The sequence below is a fragment of the Phyllobates terribilis genome, unplaced genomic scaffold (assembly GCF_046119375.1).
Source record: "Phyllobates terribilis strain yellow unplaced genomic scaffold, ASM4611937v1 Scaffold_1559__1_contigs__length_258526, whole genome shotgun sequence".
Classification (NCBI taxonomy): Eukaryota; Metazoa; Chordata; class Amphibia; order Anura; family Dendrobatidae; genus Phyllobates; species Phyllobates terribilis.
In genome coordinates this window covers 244,056-255,802 of record NW_027364319.1, presented here as the reverse complement: position 1 = coordinate 255,802, position 11,747 = coordinate 244,056, and the positions used below count along the sequence as shown (strand labels likewise).

At 45.3% G+C, this 11,747-nt stretch overlaps 8 non-coding genes across 8 annotated transcripts; all 8 read right to left on the bottom strand.

Moving 5' to 3' along the window:
- Positions 1 to 2,085: 2,085 nt before the first annotated feature.
- LOC141244382 (U2 spliceosomal RNA) lies at positions 2,086 to 2,276 on the bottom strand. Its single transcript, XR_012308309.1, has one exon. It is a non-coding gene; the product is annotated as a U2 spliceosomal RNA (small nuclear RNA).
- Positions 2,277 to 3,391: 1,115 nt separating this feature from the next.
- Positions 3,392 to 3,582, bottom strand: LOC141244381 (U2 spliceosomal RNA). The gene has a single exon (XR_012308308.1). It is a non-coding gene; the product is annotated as a U2 spliceosomal RNA (small nuclear RNA).
- Positions 3,583 to 4,697: 1,115 nt separating this feature from the next.
- On the bottom strand, positions 4,698 to 4,888 carry LOC141244380 (U2 spliceosomal RNA). Its single transcript, XR_012308307.1, has one exon. It is a non-coding gene; the product is annotated as a U2 spliceosomal RNA (small nuclear RNA).
- A 1,115-nt stretch (positions 4,889 to 6,003) lies between these two features.
- Positions 6,004 to 6,194, bottom strand: LOC141244379 (U2 spliceosomal RNA). Its single transcript, XR_012308306.1, has one exon. It is a non-coding gene; the product is annotated as a U2 spliceosomal RNA (small nuclear RNA).
- A 1,115-nt stretch (positions 6,195 to 7,309) lies between these two features.
- LOC141244377 (U2 spliceosomal RNA) lies at positions 7,310 to 7,500 on the bottom strand. The gene has a single exon (XR_012308304.1). It is a non-coding gene; the product is annotated as a U2 spliceosomal RNA (small nuclear RNA).
- Positions 7,501 to 8,615: 1,115 nt separating this feature from the next.
- Positions 8,616 to 8,806, bottom strand: LOC141244376 (U2 spliceosomal RNA). Its single transcript, XR_012308303.1, has one exon. It is a non-coding gene; the product is annotated as a U2 spliceosomal RNA (small nuclear RNA).
- Positions 8,807 to 9,921: 1,115 nt separating this feature from the next.
- Positions 9,922 to 10,112, bottom strand: LOC141244375 (U2 spliceosomal RNA). Its single transcript, XR_012308302.1, has one exon. It is a non-coding gene; the product is annotated as a U2 spliceosomal RNA (small nuclear RNA).
- A 1,115-nt stretch (positions 10,113 to 11,227) lies between these two features.
- LOC141244374 (U2 spliceosomal RNA) lies at positions 11,228 to 11,418 on the bottom strand. Its single transcript, XR_012308301.1, has one exon. It is a non-coding gene; the product is annotated as a U2 spliceosomal RNA (small nuclear RNA).
- Positions 11,419 to 11,747: the final 329 nt, after the last annotated feature.

Below are 11,747 nucleotides of genomic sequence, written 5' to 3'. Positions count from 1 at the left end.
AGAGGGAGAGGCTCTACCAGTTTCCCGCCTCCTTCCCTCTCTCTCCTCCCTCTCCAATCTTTCCAGCACTTTCAGTGCGCTTGCCATCTGCCTCCTCTCCAGCTCCTCCTCCTTCTGTTCTTTATCAGAACGTCTAGGTGCACTCATAGGACAGTCCTTATACATGTGATCACTACTCCCACAGACATCACAGGACTTGGCCTCTGGACACTGGTTGGCCATATGCCCCTCCTTTCTGCAATTTCGGCAACACTGCCCTTTAAGGCATGTTACCATGGTATGTCCGAAAGAAAAGCATCTACGGCAAAACATGGGCTGGCCTGGGTAAAAGAGGAAACCTCTATGGCCTGCAACGGAAAAATTTGATGGAGGGTGTCTAAAGCCCCCCACACTGTCAGGATCCCTTTTCAATTTCACACGGAATTTATACTGACAGTTAAAGATTCCTAGACAATTGACTTGCTTCACTCCCTTCCGCACATATTCACAGTAGCGAGAGAGGAAGCACTCCAGCAGCTCAGGGTCTGTAAAAGGGTTATAGACAGTCACAGTCACCTCCTTTTCTTGCAGACCAAACAAAGGTTCCCATCTAACTCCTTCCAAGCAGGGGTCACTAGAGTGACCACGGAGCCATTCAAAGACATTAAGGCAAACATCCTGGTCCATAAAGGTAACGTCATAATTACCTTGACGTGAAAATTCGTTGACACTGAAGATCTCAGAACGTCTTGCTCCAGCTTTGCCTTCAACGATGTCTTGGACAATGAAAACCACGTTGTTCTTGTTCTGGTCAGATGGATTCACGGACAAACGGATGGTGTTCTTCACAAAAGACATCTTGGATTCTGTCGGTATGGAATACCACAGGAAAAAGCAGAAAATCCTCCACAAAAGGGTCCGGATTCCTCCAGGAGACTCGCACCAATCAAGGTACAGTCATACGATCGCAGCCAAAAGGTCGAGAAGCGATAACCAGAATTGGTTTCAAACTACGGAGCCACCCAAGGATCCTGAAAAGTCCATTTGTGGAGATGAGCTCCTGGACTCCCGTTAAGAAGACATGTTGTCAACCTCTAGATCCCTTACATGCCTGCACTTTTCGGCTTGCTGCTGATGCAATCCACGCGTTTTAGATCTGCATAACTCCACCTCTTTAAACACAGCACCTTCACCCCCTGCTGTTCCCACCCGCCTCAACACCATTGGAAGGGAGGAGAACCAATTAAGGCGGGGGGTGGGGTGGAACGAGCAGCTGTCTACCCTTAGCAGGAGGGCTCCTGATTACATACCTCTCCTGCTGCTGCTGCTGCTGGCTGTCCAGCAGCAGACTGAAGGTGGCTGCTGCTGTGCACAGGTATATAAAGGCTCAGAGCCTATTATGACACGCGCAGCCAGCGTTCCATTGCCACATTCCATCTACTGCAGGCAGGATACCTGGCTGGCTGAATGTCGCTGAGAAGCTCACAGAGACCGCCATAAGCAACAGTTTAACAGAATGCCACAGACTAATCAACCAAACTTTTTGGGTTGGGTTCTCTTTTATAGTCTGCAGGCATTAAATGAAAGAAGTCAGTGTTCCAGCAGAAGGAGACAACGTTTCAGAAAAGGCATTGTAGCAAACCAAAAAAGAAATTTTAAGCGCAGCAGAGTAACCAGCGCACATACCTGTTAGCTCAGGTGAGTTTAAAAGGCTGCTGTTGATAACAAGGGCATTTGCTAAATAGATGGTGTGTGTGCAACAATATACTGAAAGGTCAATTATATTGTGCAGCTTATCTCACCACCTGTAGTTATTTAGGTGAAAGCTCCAAAATGCTTGCCTAATATGTCTGTTTATCCAAAAGGAAGTAAAAAGGGAGAGCTAGAAAGATAGCATTGCATCACATTACATGGCAATGCAATGCACAGTTGCTGAAGTTGAACCAAAATGAGCTTGTAATCTGGCTTCTGCAACTTTGAACATGAAAAATCCAATGAGGAGAAGAAAAGCAAAGCCAAAGAGTCCATCCCAAAATCCGACAAACAAGCAAAATGAACAAAAAACATTGAATTCAATTCTTTCTGATTTTAGAAACTGCATTAAAGAAGGGGTGCACCGGTCCTGGAGATACTGCAATACCAGGTCAATGCGTGGAGTGGACAGAGCAAGCTCTTTTTCCATCTCCCTGTTCTAAAAATCCATTTAATATATGGTCCCCAGATAGGGGACGTATCAGATATTAAACTGATAAGAACAGATACTACACTTGATCTTAGCCAAAAGGCCGAGAAGCGATAACCAGAATTGGTTTCAAACTACGGAGCCACCCAAGGATCCTGAAAAGTCCATTTGTGGAGATGAGCTCCTGGACTCCCGTTAAGAAGACATGTTGTCAACCTCTAGATCCCTTACATGCCTGCACTTTTCGGCTTGCTGCTGCTGCAATCCACGCGTTTTAGATCTGCATAACTCCACCTCTTTAAACACAGCACCTTCACCCCCTGCTGTTCCCACCCGCCTCAACACCGTTGGAAGGGAGGAGAACCAATTAAGGCGGGGGGTGGGGTGGAACGAGCAGCTGTCTACCCTTAGCAGGAGGGCTCCTGATTACATACCTCTCCTGCTGCTGCTGCTGCTGGCTGTCCAGCAGCAGACTGAAGGTGGCTGCTGCTGTGCACAGGTATATAAAGGCTCAGAGCCTATTATGACACGCGCAGCCAGCGTTCCATTGCCACATTCCATCTACTGCAGGCAGGATACCTGGCTGGCTGAATGTCGCTGAGAAGCTCACAGAGACCGCCATAAGCAACAGTTTAACAGAATGCCACAGACTAATCAACCAAACTTTTTGGGTTGGGTTCTCTTTTATAGTCTGCAGGCATTAAATGAAAGAAGTCAGTGTTCCAGCAGAAGGAGACAACGTTTCAGAAAAGGCATTGTAGCAAACCAAAAAAGAAATTTTAAGCGCAGCAGAGTAACCAGCGCACATACCTGTTAGCTCAGGTGAGTTTAAAAGGCTGCTGTTGATAACAAGGGCATTTGCTAAATAGATGGTGTGTGTGCAACAATATACTGAAAGGTCAATTATATTGTGCAGCTTATCTCACCACCTGTAGTTATTTAGGTGAAAGCTCCAAAATGCTTGCCTAATATGTCTGTTTATCCAAAAGGAAGTAAAAAGGGAGAGCTAGAAAGATAGCATTGCATCACATTACATGGCAATGCAATGCACAGTTGCTGAAGTTGAACCAAAATGAGCTTGTAATCTGGCTTCTGCAACTTTGAACATGAAAAATCCAATGAGGAGAAGAAAAGCAAAGCCAAAGAGTCCATCCCAAAATCCGACAAACAAGCAAAATGAACAAAAAACATTGAATTCAATTCTTTCTGATTTTAGAAACTGCATTAAAGAAGGGGTGCACCGGTCCTGGAGATACTGCAATACCAGGTCAATGCGTGGAGTGGACAGAGCAAGCTCTTTTTCCATCTCCCTGTTCTAAAAATCCATTTAATATATGGTCCCCAGATAGGGGACGTATCAGATATTAAACTGATAAGAACAGATACTACACTTGATCTTAGCCAAAAGGCCGAGAAGCGATAACCAGAATTGGTTTCAAACTACGGAGCCACCCAAGGATCCTGAAAAGTCCATTTGTGGAGATGAGCTCCTGGACTCCCGTTAAGAAGACATGTTGTCAACCTCTAGATCCCTTACATGCCTGCACTTTTCGGCTTGCTGCTGCTGCAATCCACGCGTTTTAGATCTGCATAACTCCACCTCTTTAAACACAGCACCTTCACCCCCTGCTGTTCCCACCCGCCTCAACACCGTTGGAAGGGAGGAGAACCAATTAAGGCGGGGGGTGGGGTGGAACGAGCAGCTGTCTACCCTTAGCAGGAGGGCTCCTGATTACATACCTCTCCTGCTGCTGCTGCTGCTGGCTGTCCAGCAGCAGACTGAAGGTGGCTGCTGCTGTGCACAGGTATATAAAGGCTCAGAGCCTATTATGACACGCGCAGCCAGCGTTCCATTGCCACATTCCATCTACTGCAGGCAGGATACCTGGCTGGCTGAATGTCGCTGAGAAGCTCACAGAGACCGCCATAAGCAACAGTTTAACAGAATGCCACAGACTAATCAACCAAACTTTTTGGGTTGGGTTCTCTTTTATAGTCTGCAGGCATTAAATGAAAGAAGTCAGTGTTCCAGCAGAAGGAGACAACGTTTCAGAAAAGGCATTGTAGCAAACCAAAAAAGAAATTTTAAGCGCAGCAGAGTAACCAGCGCACATACCTGTTAGCTCAGGTGAGTTTAAAAGGCTGCTGTTGATAACAAGGGCATTTGCTAAATAGATGGTGTGTGTGCAACAATATACTGAAAGGTCAATTATATTGTGCAGCTTATCTCACCACCTGTAGTTATTTAGGTGAAAGCTCCAAAATGCTTGCCTAATATGTCTGTTTATCCAAAAGGAAGTAAAAAGGGAGAGCTAGAAAGATAGCATTGCATCACATTACATGGCAATGCAATGCACAGTTGCTGAAGTTGAACCAAAATGAGCTTGTAATCTGGCTTCTGCAACTTTGAACATGAAAAATCCAATGAGGAGAAGAAAAGCAAAGCCAAAGAGTCCATCCCAAAATCCGACAAACAAGCAAAATGAACAAAAAACATTGAATTCAATTCTTTCTGATTTTAGAAACTGCATTAAAGAAGGGGTGCACCGGTCCTGGAGATACTGCAATACCAGGTCAATGCGTGGAGTGGACAGAGCAAGCTCTTTTTCCATCTCCCTGTTCTAAAAATCCATTTAATATATGGTCCCCAGATAGGGGACGTATCAGATATTAAACTGATAAGAACAGATACTACACTTGATCTTAGCCAAAAGGCCGAGAAGCGATAACCAGAATTGGTTTCAAACTACGGAGCCACCCAAGGATCCTGAAAAGTCCATTTGTGGAGATGAGCTCCTGGACTCCCGTTAAGAAGACATGTTGTCAACCTCTAGATCCCTTACATGCCTGCACTTTTCGGCTTGCTGCTGCTGCAAAACACGCGTTTTAGATCTGCATAACTCCACCTCTTTAAACACAGCACCTTCACCCCCTGCTGTTCCCACCCGCCTCAACACCGTTGGAAGGGAGGAGAACCAATTAAGGCGGGGGGTGGGGTGGAACGAGCAGCTGTCTACCCTTAGCAGGAGGGCTCCTGATTACATACCTCTCCTGCTGCTGCTGCTGCTGGCTGTCCAGCAGCAGACTGAAGGTGGCTGCTGCTGTGCACAGGTATATAAAGGCTCAGAGCCTATTATGACACGCGCAGCCAGCGTTCCATTGCCACATTCCATCTACTGCAGGCAGGATACCTGGCTGGCTGAATGTCGCTGAGAAGCTCACAGAGACCGCCATAAGCAACAGTTTAACAGAATGCCACAGACTAATCAACCAAACTTTTTGGGTTGGGTTCTCTTTTATAGTCTGCAGGCATTAAATGAAAGAAGTCAGTGTTCCAGCAGAAGGAGACAACGTTTCAGAAAAGGCATTGTAGCAAACCAAAAAAGAAATTTTAAGCGCAGCAGAGTAACCAGCGCACATAACTGTTAGCTCAGGTGAGTTTAAAAGGCTGCTGTTGATAACAAGGGCATTTGCTAAATAGATGGTGTTTGTGCAACAATATACTGAAAGGTCAATTATATTGTGCAGCTTATCTCACCACCTGTAGTTATTTAGGTGAAAGCTCCAAAATGCTTGCCTAATATGTCTGTTTATCCAAAAGGAAGTAAAAAGGGAGAGCTAGAAAGATAGCATTGCATCACATTACATGGCAATGCAATGCACAGTTGCTGAAGTTGAACCAAAATGAGCTTGTAATCTGGCTTCTGCAACTTTGAACATGAAAAATCCAATGAGGAGAAGAAAAGCAAAGCCAAAGAGTCCATCCCAAAATCCGACAAACAAGCAAAATGAACAAAAAACATTGAATTCAATTCTTTCTGATTTTAGAAACTGCATTAAAGAAGGGGTGCACCGGTCCTGGAGATACTGCAATACCAGGTCAATGCGTGGAGTGGACAGAGCAAGCTCTTTTTCCATCTCCCTGTTCTAAAAATCCATTTAATATATGGTCCCCAGATAGGGGACGTATCAGATATTAAACTGATAAGAACAGATACTACACTTGATCTTAGCCAAAAGGCCGAGAAGCGATAACCAGAATTGGTTTCAAACTACGGAGCCACCCAAGGATCCTGAAAAGTCCATTTGTGGAGATGAGCTCCTGGACTCCCGTTAAGAAGAAATGTTGTCAACCTCTAGATCCCTTACATACCTGCACTTTTCGGCTTGCTGCTGCTGCAATCCACGCGTTTTAGATCTGCATAACTCCACCTCTTTAAACACAGCACCTTCACCCCCTGCTGTTCCCACCCGCCTCAACACCGTTGGAAGGGAGGAGAACCAATTAAGGCGGGGGGTGGGGTGGAACGAGCAGCTGTCTACCCTTAGCAGGAGGGCTCCTGATTACATACCTCTCCTGCTGCTACTGCTGCTGGCTGTCCAGCAGCAGACTGAAGGTGGCTGCTGCTGTGCACAGGTATATAAAGGCTCAGAGCCTATTATGACACGCGCAGCCAGCGTTCCATTGCCACATTCCATCTACTGCAGGCAGGATACCTGGCTGGCTGAATGTCGCTGAGAAGCTCACAGAGACCGCCATAAGCAACAGTTTAACAGAATGCCACAGACTAATCAACCAAACTTTTTGGGTTGGGTTCTCTTTTATAGTCTGCAGGCATTAAATGAAAGAAGTCAGTGTTCCAGCAGAAGGAGACAACGTTTCAGAAAAGGCATTGTAGCAAACCAAAAAAGAAATTTTAAGCGCAGCAGAGTAACCAGCGCACATACCTGTTAGCTCAGGTGAGTTTAAAAGGCTGCTGTTGATAACAAGGGCATTTGCTAAATAGATGGTGTGTGTGCAACAATATACTGAAAGGTCAATTATATTGTGCAGCTTATCTCACCACCTGTAGTTATTTAGGTGAAAGCTCCAAAATGCTTGCCTAATATGTCTGTTTATCCAAAAGGAAGTAAAAAGGGAGAGCTAGAAAGATAGCATTGCATCACATTACATGGCAATGCAATGCACAGTTGCTGAAGTTGAACCAAAATGAGCTTGTAATCTGGCTTCTGCAACTTTGAACATGAAAAATCCAATGAGGAGAAGAAAAGCAAAGCCAAAGAGTCCATCCCAAAATCCGACAAACAAGCAAAATGAACAAAAAACATTGAATTCAATTCTTTCTGATTTTAGAAACTGCATTAAAGAAGGGGTGCACCGGTCCTGGAGATACTGCAATACCAGGTCAATGCGTGGAGTGGACAGAGCAAGCTCTTTTTCCATCTCCCTGTTCTAAAAATCCATTTAATATATGGTCCCCAGATAGGGGACGTATCAGATATTAAACTGATAAGAACAGATACTACACTTGATCTTAGCCAAAAGGCCGAGAAGCGATAACCAGAATTGGTTTCAAACTACGGAGCCACCCAAGGATCCTGAAAAGTCCATTTGTGGAGATGAGCTCCTGGACTCCCGTTAAGAAGACATGTTGTCAACCTCTAGATCCCTTACATGCCTGCACTTTTCGGCTTGCTGCTGCTGCAATCCACGCGTTTTAGATCTGCATAACTCCACCTCTTTAAACACAGCACCTTCACCCCCTGCTGTTCCCACCCGCCTCAACACCGTTGGAAGGGAGGAGAACCAATTAAGGCGGGGGGTGGGGTGGAACGAGCAGCTGTCTACCCTTAGCAGGAGGGCTCCTGATTACATACCTCTCCTGCTGCTGCTGCTGCTGGCTGTCCAGCAGCAGACTGAAGGTGGCTGCTGCTGTGCACAGGTATATAAAGGCTCAGAGCCTATTATGACACGCGCAGCCAGCGTTCCATTGCCACATTCCATCTACTGCAGGCAGGATACCTGGCTGGCTGAATGTCGCTGAGAAGCTCACAGAGACCGCCATAAGCAACAGTTTAACAGAATGCCACAGACTAATCAACCAAACTTTTTGGGTTGGGTTCTCTTTTATAGTCTGCAGGCATTAAATGAAAGAAGTCAGTGTTCCAGCAGAAGGAGACAACGTTTCAGAAAAGGCATTGTAGCAAACCAAAAAAGAAATTTTAAGCGCAGCAGAGTAACCAGCGCACATACCTGTTAGCTCAGGTGAGTTTAAAAGGCTGCTGTTGATAACAAGGGCATTTGCTAAATAGATGGTGTGTGTGCAACAATATACTGAAAGGTCAATTATATTGTGCAGCTTATCTCACCACCTGTAGTTATTTAGGTGAAAGCTCCAAAATGCTTGCCTAATATGTCTGTTTATCCAAAAGGAAGTAAAAAGGGAGAGCTAGAAAGATAGCATTGCATCACATTACATGGCAATGCAATGCACAGTTGCTGAAGTTGAACCAAAATGAGCTTGTAATCTGGCTTCTGCAACTTTGAACATGAAAAATCCAATGAGGAGAAGAAAAGCAAAGCCAAAGAGTCCATCCCAAAATCCGACAAACAAGCAAAATGAACAAAATACATTGAATTCAATTCTTTCTGATTTTAGAAACTGCATTAAAGAAGGGGTGCACCGGTCCTGGAGATACTGCAATACCAGGTCAATGCGTGGAGTGGACAGAGCAAGCTCTTTTTCCATCTCCCTGTTCTAAAAATCCATTTAATATATGGTCCCCAGATAGGGGACGTATCAGATATTAAACTGATAAGAACAGATACTACACTTGATCTTAGCCAAAAGGCCGAGAAGCGATAACCAGAATTGGTTTCAAACTACGGAGCCACCCAAGGATCCTGAAAAGTCCATTTGTGGAGATGAGCTCCTGGACTCCCGTTAAGAAGACATGTTGTCAACCTCTAGATCCCTTACATGCCTGCACTTTTCGGCTTGCTGCTGCTGCAATCCACGCGTTTTAGATCTGCATAACTCCACCTCTTTAAACACAGCACCTTCACCCCCTGCTGTTCCCACCCGCCTCAACACCGTTGGAAGGGAGGAGAACCAATTAAGGCGGGGGGTGGGGTGGAACGAGCAGCTGTCTACCCTTAGCAGGAGGGCTCCTGATTACATACCTCTCCTGCTGCTGCTGCTGCTGGCTGTCCAGCAGCAGACTGAAGGTGGCTGCTGCTGTGCACAGGTATATAAAGGCTCAGAGCCTATTATGACACGCGCAGCCAGCGTTCCATTGCCACATTCCATCTACTGCAGGCAGGATACCTGGCTGGCTGAATGTCGCTGAGAAGCTCACAGAGACCGCCATAAGCAACAGTTTAACAGAATGCCACAGACTAATCAACCAAACTTTTTGGGTTGGGTTCTCTTTTATAGTCTGCAGGCATTAAATGAAAGAAGTCAGTGTTCCAGCAGAAGGAGACAACGTTTCAGAAAAGGCATTGTAGCAAACCAAAAAAGAAATTTTAAGCGCAGCAGAGTAACCAGCGCACATACCTGTTAGCTCAGGTGAGTTTAAAAGGCTGCTGTTGATAACAAGGGCATTTGCTAAATAGATGGTGTGTGTGCAACAATATACTGAAAGGTCAATTATATTGTGCAGCTTATCTCACCACCTGTAGTTATTTAGGTGAAAGCTCCAAAATGCTTGCCTAATATGTCTGTTTATCCAAAAGGAAGTAAAAAGGGAGAGCTAGAAAGATAGCATTGCATCACATTACATGGCAATGCAATGCACAGTTGCTGAAGTTGAACCAAAATGAGCTTGTAATCTGGCTTCTGCAACTTTGAACATGAAAAATCCAATGAGGAGAAGAAAAGCAAAGCCAAAGAGTCCATCCCAAAATCCGACAAACAAGCAAAATGAACAAAAAACATTGAATTCAATTCTTTCTGATTTTAGAAACTGCATTAAAGAAGGGGTGCACCGGTCCTGGAGATACTGCAATACCAGGTCAATGCGTGGAGTGGACAGAGCAAGCTCTTTTTCCATCTCCCTGTTCTAAAAATCCATTTAATATATGGTCCCCAGATAGGGGACGTATCAGATATTAAACTGATAAGAACAGATACTACACTTGATCTTAGCCAAAAGGCCGAGAAGCGATAACCAGAATTGGTTTCAAACTACGGAGCCACCCAAGGATCCTGAAAAGTCCATTTGTGGAGATGAGCTCCTGGACTCCCGTTAAGAAGACATGTTGTCAACCTCTAGATCCCTTACATGCCTGCACTTTTCGGCTTGCTGCTGCTGCAATCCACGCGTTTTAGATCTGCATAACTCCACCTCTTTAAACACAGCACCTTCACCCCCTGCTGTTCCCACCCGCCTCAACACCGTTGGAAGGGAGGAGAACCAATTAAGGCGGGGGGTGGGGTGGAACGAGCAGCTGTCTACCCTTAGCAGGAGGGCTCCTGATTACATACCTCTCCTGCTGCTGCTGCTGCTGGCTGTCCAGCAGCAGACTGAAGGTGGCTGCTGCTGTGCACAGGTATATAAAGGCTCAGAGCCTATTATGACACGCGCAGCCAGCGTTCCATTGCCACATTCCATCTACTGCAGGCAGGATACCTGGCTGGCTGAATGTCGCTGAGAAGCTCACAGAGACCGCCATAAGCAACAGTTTAACAGAATGCCACAGACTAATCAACCAAACTTTTTGGGTTGGGTTCTCTTTTATAGTCTGCAGGCATTAAATGAAAGAAGTCAGTGTTCCAGCAGAAGGAGACAACGTTTCAGAAAAGGCATTGTAGCAAACCAAAAAAGAAATTTTAAGCGCAGCAGAGTAACCAGCGCACATACCTGTTAGCTCAGGTGAGTTTAAAAGGCTGCTGTTGATAACAAGGGCATTTGCTAAATAGATGGTGTGTGTGCAACAATATACTGAAAGGTCAATTATATTGTGCAGCTTATCTCACCACCTGTAGTTATTTAGGTGAAAGCTCCAAAATGCTTGCCTAATATGTCTGTTTATCCAAAAGGAAGTAAAAAGGGAGAGCTAGAAAGATAGCATTGCATCACATTACATGGCAATGCAATGCACAGTTGCTGAAGTTGAACCAAAATGAGCTTGTAATCTGGCTTCTGCAACTTTGAACATGAAAAATCCAATGAGGAGAAGAAAAGCAAAGCCAAAGAGTCCATCCCAAAATCCGACAAACAAGCAAAATGAACAAAAAACATTGAATTCAATTCTTTCTGATTTTAGAAACTGCATTAAAGAAGGGGTGCACCGGTCCTGGAGATACTGCAATACCAGGTCAATGCGTGGAGTGGACAGAGCAAGCTCTTTTTCCATCTCCCTGTTCTAAAAATCCATTTAATATATGGTCCCCAGATAGGGGACGTATCAGATATTAAACTGATAAGAACAGATACTACACTTGATCTTAGCCAAAAGGCCGAGAAGCGATAACCAGAATTGGTTTCAAACTACGGAGCCACCCAAGGATCCTGAAAAGTCCATTTGTGGAGATGAGCTCCTGGACTCCCGTTAAGAAGACATGTTGTCAACCTCTAGATCCCTTACATGCCTGCACTTTTCGGCTTGCTGCTGCTGCAATCCACGCGTTTTAGATCTGCATAACTCCACCTCTTTAAACACAGCACCTTCACCCCCTGCTGTTCCCACCCGCCTCAACACCGTTGGAAGGGAGGAGAACCAATTAAGGCGGGGGGTGGGGTGGAACGAGCAGCTGTCTACCCTTAGCAGGAGGGCTCCTGATTACATACCTCTCCTGCT